Genomic DNA, 11,211 nt, shown 5'->3' on the forward strand with positions numbered 1-11,211 from the left:
AAATAGCAAATAAGTAGGAAATTATGAGTTTTGTTCTCTAACTCACTACATGTCATACAATCTTATTTTTCTTTTTTATTCTTATTAAGGTTATTGGTATGATTTAGCTATATATAATGGACACATTCATCATAGGGAATTGTACCTGTACATTATACATCCTGATTCTTTTTTCCCCCCCAGTCCTCTCCCCTCATTTCAACCCCTCTTCCCCTCCTTATTTATAAATCTTTGTTCTCATTCCCATGTTTATAGCAGCACACTTTATAACAGCCAAATGTTGGAAACAACCCAAACACCTACCAACAGAGGAATGGATAAAAATATGTGCATTTTTATACAATGGAGTACTATTCAGCCATAAAGAAGGATAAACTTGGGACAGTTCTAGGTAAACAGATGCACCTTGAGACCATACTCTTAAGTGAAATAAATCAGACACATTTGTGTAACTATCACATTGCTCCTCTGATGTGAGAAATCAAAAAGTTAAATAAGGGGCTGGGGATTTAGCTCAGTGGCAAAGCGCCTGCCTGGCAAGCACAAGGTCCTGAGTTCGGTGTACGGTACCAGAGAAAAACCAAAAAAAAAAAAAAGTTAAATAAGGACCATATAATCGCTATTGCAAAATAGGAAGAAAATGTTCAAAACAAAGGGGAACTAGGCTGGGGGGAAGGAAAGAAGGGAAAAGAAAATGATAAAGTAGCATATGATCATTTTAAGGAAATCTTAACAATTTAAACACTACTATGTCTCAAATTTTTTAGAAAATATGTCAGACCAAATACAGCAACTAAATAATCAGAGTAAATATATCACAGAGCTTGTCATTTACTAGAAAATAATAAAACATTTACTCTAGGCCAACTTTTGTGATAAGTTTGTGTATGCAAAAGTTTCCATATTAAATACTTCTTTTGAGTAAATATCATGTAATATTTAAGTACAGTTAACTAGAGCAACTGCATGTCTTCATAATAAAGCAAATGCAAAAGTGTTAAAATGGCTTTATTCATTCAGATTGATCATTCACATAGCTAACAAGAATAATGCCTAACCTCAACACATCTTTGTCCTGAGGGACTGAGTTTGGGACCTAAATTATCTGTATGATGATCTTTACTCATGTAAAATAGAAAGTAATATGACCTTCAAGCAAAATAGGTAATAATTTCCATGCATGTATCTAATGAAAATTATTACCTCATCAGCTAGAGAAACAAATATTCATCTAAACACCATCAGAATGTATTTTAAGTTGCCATAGAAGCATTGTTTATTATTAGAAAAGTTACTTGGAAAATATTTGAATATTTCTTCTCCAAAATGCAAATCTAGCCACGTTGCAGTGCACACATCCAAACAAGACTTCATCTGTTTTAGGAGGCAGGTAAACAGACATTATCAGAGCCTCCTGAATTTCTAATACTGTTAGAAAAGAAGAAAAATGTGTGCAGGAAGACAGTGCCCTTTACAGAGTCTCAGAATAGCCTCAACTTTTCCATACATTCTAAGTGTTATGATAACCTAACGTTTGCAGATTTAAAAGGGAAAAGTTCAGGCACTGCCATATTCCATCATCACTGTGGGAAATAAACATTCAGGAAACTACCTCTGCATCATCTGTTGTGACTCATGTGTCCTTGGCTTACAGCAACCCTGTACAACGGTGTCGACCTGCCAAGGAGAGGGAGAGGAACAGTACAGTTGAAGGGAAAAGACATTTATTCCCTCAGCTACAGGGCTGGTTGCAGAGAGGGATACACAGTGTAACCATCATTTGTCTTGCACAAAAGAGCCAGCTATCTGCTGGGATCTGTGCTGACATTCACCTCCAAGACATCGTGCTGTGCTGGTAGGTATTGCTATGTTTTCCCTCAGGTTCACACCCTGTTCTCTGTCCCACATCAATCAACGGTACTGTAAGGCTCTGCATGTAAGGTCCACACTGCAGGCTGTAGGTCCCGGTCCCCAGGTGTCCGACTTCCTCCTGAGTTCAGCCACTGGGAAGCACCTTCAGGAGATGAGCTTTTGGCAGATAAATAAATACAAATGGCAAATAAATACATGAGAAAATGTTCAACATCATTAGTCATTTGAGAAATGCAAATTAAAAGAACACTGAGATTTCATCTCATCCCAGTAAGAAAGCTATCATTAGGAAATCAACCAATAACAAATGCTGGTGAGGGTGTGGAGAAATAGGAACTCTTCTCCACTGCTGGTGGGAAAGCAGACTGGTGAACCACTGTGGAAATCAGTTTGGAGATTCCTTAGCAAACTTGGTCTAGAGGTCCCATTCAAGCCAGCTATTCCCCTTCTGGGTATGTTCCTAGAAGATCTGAAAGCATCATATCAGAACGATATATGTGCACCCATGATTCTAGCAGGGCAATCTGTAATTGCTAAGTTATGGAGCAACCCAAATGCCCATCCAGGGGCTGGGGATTTAGCTCAGTGGCAAAGCGCCTGCCTGGCAGGCGCAAGGTCGTGAGTTCGGTTCCTGGTACCGGAGAAAAACCAAAAAAAAAAAAAAAACAAACCAACCAAATGCCCATCCACTGAGGAATGTATAAAAAAATTGTGGTACTTTTATGTAATGGAATATTACTGAGCTATAAAGAAAGATAAACTCGAGGCTTTTATAGGTAAATGGTCACAACTACAGACCATACTCATAAGTGAAATAAATCGGACCCATATGTGTAAACATCATACTGTCTCCCTAGTGTAAGAACATGAAAAAGTGAATAAAAATTATGAGGTATGACAGACATTGTGAAACAAAAGGAAAATTATCAAAGGTAAAGAGCAACTGGGGTAAGGGAACAGAGAAAAGAAAGAAGGGGAAATTATGCATGTATGTATATACAGTATAGCTAACATAGTTGTACTAGTGACTTCTATTGCTCTCTTGAAAGGAACAGTTAATGATTATTTAATCAATCTTGCATGTCTGTATTTGTTTTCCTGAGAAACCACTTTGAAGATATCAATATGTAACACAACAAGCATTGTTAATTTCCTACCACTTCGTCTGTAATTCTGTATTGCATGTATTGTTCTTATGCTGTTTTGTAAATAGATGTCTGTTTGTTGATATGTTTTCCTTCTATTCTTAAATTAAATGTAAAAAATAAATAAAAACAGCTCTACAGACACTGGAAAAAAAAAGAAGGTGAGCTGCTGGAAGGAAAAGCAGAGACTGGGTAAACGCCCCGCTTCTCTTCCCATTAGGCAGGGTAGGCAGCAGAGGTTACAGCTTGGCCAACTCCCTGTCCCCTCGCGACTGGACTGCTCTGCTGCCAGTATCTACTGGTCCACACTTTCCTTGGAGTCTGATAAACTGCCCCTGCCAGCCTAATAGCTCTCTTTGATATCTGCAGCTCAGTTTCATGTTCCGTTTGCTTGCTCAGCTCTTTATCATCTGTGCAGTCAATTCCCATGGGTTAAATTTTCTTGATTATAATATTCAGCATAGGTTCCATTTTTCCTGACTCATACAATGGGTCATGAACTTACTCAATTTTATGGATAGAGGCAATGCTGTAGTTCTATTTGTAGTGGGTGAGCTCTTTCTTGAGTGATATACGAGGATTAAGAAATATGAACACAGGATGCATGCCCTTTTTTCGTGGTAAAAGAGATTGCAAATGCTATGGAAGGGTCTCAGAAAGACAAGCGAGGAATCAGAGCAGCCATACACTAAAGAAATGGAAAAGTAAACACTCAGACTCCCAGGTTGAGTCCCATTCACACAAGCTGTCTCTAGAACAGGAGTTTTTAAATAGCAGAAAAGCGGGGAGTCTGAAACTTTGGGTATATACGGTCTCACCAGAAGCACAGCAAGTATTTTAATTTAGGAAAGTAAATCCCTCAGTAGTCCCATTCTATTCAAGGAAATAAGATTCCTAATTCTTCCTTGATTAATGAAAATTGGCCCAGGGGCCCAGAGTGCACTTGAGCTCATCTTTCCTTTGAAAGAGTTCAACCAAATTATTGCTACTGATGTAGATATTGTTTCCAATATTTGGTAGCATTTTTGGTTCTTATGTATTCTTCTTATGTATTTGCCTGGTTCTTGTTTCAGAATTCAAATTATGTTAAATATGAGATGGCAGGATACTAGATAGCAGGATGTGTATCATTTATATCACTTGGAATCTTAGTAGAAATGCAGAATCTCAGAGCCCACTCCACACTCGCAGGATTAGACTCTGCATTTGAAAAGAATGCCAAGGAAATTCACCAGCATGTCAAAGTTTTGGAACCACTGCATTCAGAATAATTGATTTCTATTACTCTATTTAAAGGAATAGTTAATATTTAATTGTTTGATCAATCTTACATGCCTATATTTGTTTATCTGAGTAACCAATTTGAAGACATCAACATGTAATACGACAACCATTGTTAATTTCCTATCACCTTGTCTGAAATTCTGTATTGCCTGTATTAATTTTGTGTTATTTTGTAAATGTCTGCATGTCTGTTAATAAGTTTTCCATCTTTTATCTTTAAAATGAAAAAAATAGAATAATTGTGATTCAAGTAAGCTCTTGCTATTATTAAAACACTCTTATCTGATGATAATTAAACACAAAAGAGATCGTTCCTCAAGGAGTATGTTTGATTTTCTTATATCCTCTGTAAACTTAGTGAGCCCTATGTGATTTCTCTTTTCTGTCTATCCTGTCTGGTAAACATAAAAGCTGCTGGCATAAAATGAGAGCTAGCACAAAGCATGAAAACTCTTCTGAAGGATAGAATATTGAATTAGACATCAATAAACTTGGAGTTTCTCCCTATGCTCATAAACAGTGTGTTATGAGTTTGGGTAAATAATGTACCTTCTCTTACTAAGAATATTTATTCCTTTGGAAATTTATTTAGATAAAAGTCAGCAATGGCCATCCTGCACAAATCTCATGTAAGATTGGAGAGCCTTACTAGACTTTTGCTCAAGTAGTAATGCTATTTTGAGTTATAGAATTACCAAGATGTTAGAAATTTTTTAAGTGGTAAATGTTTTAAGGCTGATGGAAGAAAATGAGCAGAGCTATTTTGGTTAAAAATTATCAAAGAACAATCTCTTTAAGTTTTATGTTTATGGCTTTCTCTTTTATTCTTTTTGCAAATATATATTATCTTTAATGTCTACCAATTAGCACTATAGCAAAATAAGAAAAATAGTCTACAAAGATTCTTGAGATCATAGAGGAACAGTAATCAATAAACTTTCTGTCACCAGAAATTGCTGCTTTGTGCTATATAAACAGTCTGTATTACAGACATAATAGCCATTAAACTCCTGTTTCACTGGAATCCCTTACCACCTCACATTACTTCTTTTGTATTACCTCTACACAGGCCTGAAAAATATTATTTAGGGTTTTTTCAGTTTTGCATGTGTAGTAACATAATTTGATCTTCCAAAATATCTGCACATTCATAACCTTATTTCCACCTCAAGCCTCAAGTACATTGTACTAACTCTATTAGCAGTTTCTGATTATGCTGACTGACAAAAATTGATTTTGAGAGATACTTTTAAATAAAGGCATACCAAGTGGATCAAATGAAGAGGGAGAACAGAGGAAAGAGGGAGGAGAAATAAAAAACGATGTGTATTCCAAGAAATTCAAAAATTGCACAGTTGACCCCTCTCAGTCCATGGATTCCGCACCCAAGGATTTGACCAACCACACAAGAAAACTATTTGTGGAATAAAACCACATTTATACTAAGCATATATAAACTTTTTTCTTGTTACTAGTGCCTGAAATATACACGATAGCAGCCATTTATATAGAGTGTAATATACATTGTGTTATGTATTATAAGCAATTATAGATTATTTAAAGCACACAAGAGGATGTGCTAGGTTATATGAAAGTACTGCATCATTTATATAAATGACAAGCAGTTTTGGATTTCGGTGTCCTTGGGGAGCCCTGTCACCCATTCCCAAGCACACTGAGGGGCAGGTGTGCGTGTCAACTACTACTTGTGCTTATGGTAAGGTCTGTGTGTCGTAGGAACTGAGAGACCGTGAGCACAGTTGGGAGGCAAGGTGGATGAAGAAAGACACACAAATGGAGAAGACGGATGAAGGACGCGTGGGCTATATGCATGTAGTGCTTCAGAGAAGTCTGAGGAGGGCAAGAAAGGCACTGAGGTTGCAGAAAAAGTCCTGATTCTTCTTTCCCTAAAAGATCAGCCCCGGTAAAGTGCTTCCATTTCTATCAAGTCCTCCAGGATAACTCAGCTGTGAAGCCCTCAGTATGGTCTTTCTAGAAGTTAGGGTTAAAGATACCTTGGCTCTTCATCCCCTGCACAGCACTTTTTTCTCAGCCTAGTCATATACCGTAGCTGTGAATCTCAATCTACAAACTCAGTTTTCCAACTTTGCTTTAACCTTAAATCCATCACCTTTTAAATTTTTGATCTTATTTAATCTGTCATAGATTTATTATTCCAGGTAGATGATAAGGAAGACAATTCCAAATAATCTTGAAGTCCCTAACATCTCAGGGTAACTCCAGAATCTGGGACACTAATGAAGGCCTCAGAAAGGGAAGGGAACATCCTCCATCTGCCCGTCACAGCCATGACAGGCCTCTGTGGTTAAGATGGCGGTTCATGGCTTTCACTCCAGGCCCTGGTTGGGAGCTGGCCTCAAGGATGTGGTGCTTAAGACTGCTTCCATAAAAAGTGTTTGGGTCCGTACACTTTCTAGGAACCACCTCTCCCCATGCCTTCTGATTCTTGCCCACTCCTTTTCTTCCTCCTGTCTGATTCTCAAAGCTCTTCCCTCATGCCATTCTCTTACCTTCAACATATCTATCTCAATTTCTTAAGGAGATTTAGAAGAGAAAAAAAAAAAGCAAAAAAGAAAAATGTCTTAAAAGTCACTCCTGATTTTGGCAACATTTGTCTTAGTCACTTTCTTGTAGCTAGGATGTGGTACCCAACACTCACTACTTAAAGGAAAATAGGTTCATTTTAGCTCACACTGTAGCCTGTGGTCAGCCAGCTCCAAGGCCGGAAGGCACGGCAGAGCAGGCAGGGAAGGAAAGCTGTTCTGCTCATGGCATCTGGGAAGCAGAAAGCAATGTGGGGAGCAGGGCAGGGAGGCCCTACCAGGTCACAGCAACAGCAGCCACCTCTTCCAACCAGACCCCTTCTCTAACATCACATTCAGCTATAGTGCCCAAAGATTCAATGGCCTTCCAAAAGCCTTGCCTTGAGCACACAGGCTCTAGGTAAACACTTGGATAGAAGCCATAACATCATTATAATAATTTTATCAGAAAAAGATCTAGATGCCTGAAGGAGGAAAAAGGAAAAAGAAACCATTTAGATAAACCCAATTTTCAGTTTGATCTACTCTACCCCTAGTAACTATGCTTATGCCACAAAGAAAATTTACTCCCTATCGAAATCCCACCCAGAAAAAATGGACACAGCTTTCTATCCTCAGCTGGTTCTTTGAAATAGTTAGTGAAGCATTCAAAGGCTGGCTGAGTGCATTTGCAAAAATCGCTCCAAGCACTTAACAGGTAAGCCCGAGTGTTAGGCAAACTTTCTGCCTCCCAATGTGTACTCTTCTTCCTTGAAGAAATTCCTTCCGATCCACACTTTCCACAAGGAAACCAATTGGTTGTTGATCCAATAAGTGTACTTTGAATGTCTGTTACATGCCAGGCACTACTTTCAACACTAAGAATAAAAGTCATCAGAACACACAAAAATCCCTACTTTCGTGGAGTTTACATACAAGTGATGGGGGACAGTCTCCAGCAAGAAGTCAGGTTAGTAAAATGTATGGCATGTCAAGTAGAGATAAGTTCAAACAAGAAAAAGACCCCTTTGAACTGTCATCTTACATAACAAAGGGTGCATTTCCATCTTACATAACAGGGGGTACGGTGGAAAACAGAGAGTATGAGACACTTTTAAATTGGGTGACCAGAGAGGTCACAGTCCCAAATGCCAGGTATGCTTGTAATTTTTTGCATAATTACTTAAAGCAAAGCATGGAAGGTAGAGAATGACAGTAAATAATTTTTGGAGGCTTAGAAGTAGCTGATCTTCTCCCTAACTCCACCTGCATCCCTTCACTAGTGAGCTACAAACTTCTCCCACTTTCTTGTCCCCAGAATGGAAGGTCATGCTCTGTGTATTATCCATTTTTCATCAGTATGGGAAAATACTTGAGGCAGACTCATTTTAAAGGAAAGAAGGGTTTACTTAGCTCACAGTCTTGGATAGTAAAAGTCCGAAGAGCATCTCACAGGCTCTGATGAGGGCCCTCCTTGGCTGCATCAGGGGAAAGTGCAGGCGGAAAAGAGATCACATTAGAAAACAAGAAGTCAAAGAGAGAACAGGAGCACACATTCTCTTCTAAAGTCATGGCCCCGGTTGAGCTAAAAACTCCCACTAGAACCCACATCTTACATGTCCCACCACCTCCACATCAGTCCACACTAAGGACCAAACCCTTTGAAATGTGGACACATAGTGGCACATTTAAATGTCCCCAAGCCATGTGAGCCTGTGCACCAGTGCATGAGACATGAGCTTGGCACCTTCAGCAGCTCTAGCTTCACCCATCCTGTCTTGGTTCCCTGAACCAAGAAGAAGGAAAGGTGCCAACTGAACCAACCTTCCCATAAGGTCAGGCAGCTCTGTGCTCTGAACCCTTTCTGACTTCCTGAGATACTTCATCGGAATTTTATTTCTCATTGTTCTCTCTGGTTTACCTCTTCAGGGTGCCCTCTTTCAGGAAAAGCAAGTCCTATCCTTTAATATTCACCTCTGACACCAGTCAGAGCTCTCCCTCAGAATGGTAAGGGGACAACACATCCCCACAGGGGTCTGTGATGGTCAGTTTTATGTCCCATCTGGCTAGGCCTGGGTACCCAGATATTTAGTCAACCATTATCCTGGCTGTTTCAGTGATGTTTTATGATTGAGGGTGTTGAGATTAACATTTATATGGGTAGATTTATTGCACTAAAGATTACTTCCATAATAGGAGTGCGATGGGCCTCATACAAAGGCCTTAAAGGAACAAGTGATGACCTCCTCTGCACAAGAAGGGATTCTGCCAGCAGATTGCCTGTGGCCTCAGAATGCAACTCTTCCCTGGGTCTTTTGCCTTCTGGCCTGCTTTACTGATTTTTGGTATATCAATCCTTTACAACCAGGTGAATTAATCTCTTCAAATAAATGTCACATCTCCTCCCTGTATATACACAGTCTCTCTGGTTTTGCTTCTCTGGAGAACACTAATACAAGTAGATAATGTATCATTGCTCCTATTCCAGGTAATTTGTGATTGATTATGAAAGAATTCTCCCCAAGTGCTTCAAAGCAGCAACCTAGTGTTATGGTTTGTGTCTGGGTGTTCCCCCAAAGCCTCATGCGGCCATGGGGCAGGCTTTTAGAGTTTGATTGATTATGGGTGTGAGAGCTACACCCACCCTGGGGTGGATAGTTTGCATATGTAAGGGAGAGCAAGAGGCCCTTGCGGCTTTTGTTTTTGTTTTTGTTGCTTTTGCTGTGTTCTGTCATCATGAGCTGTAGCCCTCTGCTGTGTGCCACTCTGCTTTATAATCTGCCAAGTACGGACTGAAACCTCCACAAACTGTAAGCGAAATAAACCTTTCCTTCCTTAATTTTGGGTGTCAGGTATTTTGTCCCAGCAATGAGAGAAAAGTAAGCAAGACACCTAGTATTTCAAAGCTCTAATATTCCCCTTTGCCACTGTAAAGAGCCATCCTTAAGATTCCAGTTCTGTTGCCTAAGAAGAAGAATAACACTTCTAGTTCCATCCTCTCCTTTATCCACTTCCATAGAGCTCAGTGAATCAGTCTACCACATAAAAGCATGCTTTGCATTTGTGTCTGTCCCATCAGTGTGTGAAATCTCCCGGAGTGTGAATCACCATCAGCGTAGCATCTGTAGGGTAACCTCCCACAGTGGAAACTCAGTAAAGCAAGTAGATAAAACTGAACAGCTTCTCCACTGAGATACTTAAAGAAAAAGGTTGACCTAACTTAACCTCAAGAACTAACCCAAACGTGCACGTGTATCTGGTTTACTTCTGCATACCTTCCCTGAAAAATGACTTACCAAGCAGAACATCACACATTGTGGTTATGAGAATGGATTTTTTTCTCACTGGCTGCAGTTCACATGGTTTAAATAGCATTTTATTTTGCTACGAGCTTTATTTTCATTTGAAACTCCACCAATGTGAAACCATTTGAATCAAACCAGATGCAAGCATTCAGAATGCCCCTCCAGTTCCTTCCAGCCTGCTTTGCTTGTGAAATGACTGAATTCCACTTGACTTCAAGTTAAACCTCCTCTAGGATTCCTCCTCTCCTCTGACAGGCTTTCAGACCCTTCTATTGTTTCCCAGCTACTTTGGGGCAAAAGCAATTATTCTTCAAGGTCATTTTTGACACCTATTAAGTACATAAGTGCAGAAGTATGTATATTCCATGCATGTGTATTGTTTGCACACACAGCTCACACACACAGGCACACATTATCCTCTTCGTTCACTCTAGTTTGTATGGATCTATAATAATAGAGTAGTGCAGGAATGATGTCTGCCTTAACATTGACAGAAACGTGAGGGTAAAGTTTTCCACTATCACACACAGTACCACTTGGGTATGTAGGCTTCTCAAGTGGTTGGCATGTGAGAAAAATATACTTGTTCCAGATTCAACTTGAAATCCCAACCTAGCCTAAAAATTAAGAGATTTTTGCAACATAAGATTCACATGGATGTAAAAAAAATAGCTTTGCAGTTGTAGCATATCCTCCTTAACCATCATTTTCTTCAAATTCTGCTTTGGAAGACCCATCCCCAACATTAACAGCCAAGAAACCAATAGCTCAAATTCTTGGCTAGTGACAAAATGTCATTTTTCACCTGTACACCAAGATGAATGGTCCCTATTGTGATAGGGCTATCTGGAATCATTCACCTTCATTTCAAATACATACTTTATTTTTTTTATTTTAAAAATAAAAGGAGGAAAACATTAACAGACAGACAACCTTTTACAAAATAGCAAAAGAATAGTACAGATAATACAGAGTTTCAAACAAAGTGGTAGGAAATTAGCAATGCTTGTTGTATTACATATTGATATCTTCAAAGTAGTTTCTCATGAAAACAGATAGAGA

At 39.2% G+C, this 11,211-nt stretch overlaps 1 long non-coding RNA gene across 1 annotated transcript in view; it reads right to left on the reverse strand.

The window, feature by feature from the left end:
• Positions 1-1,707: 1,707 nt before the first annotated feature.
• LOC106146849 overlaps positions 1,708-11,211 on the reverse strand; it is a 68,467-nt gene continuing 58,963 nt past the window's right edge. The window contains exon 3 of the long non-coding RNA XR_001231451.1: positions 1,708-2,028. This is a non-coding gene — a long non-coding RNA (uncharacterized LOC106146849). The remainder of the gene's footprint in view (positions 2,029-11,211) is intronic.

This window comes from Chinchilla lanigera, unplaced genomic scaffold, assembly GCF_000276665.1.
Source record: "Chinchilla lanigera isolate Chin_1 unplaced genomic scaffold, ChiLan1.0 scaffold00006, whole genome shotgun sequence".
Classification (NCBI taxonomy): domain Eukaryota; kingdom Metazoa; phylum Chordata; class Mammalia; order Rodentia; family Chinchillidae; genus Chinchilla; species Chinchilla lanigera.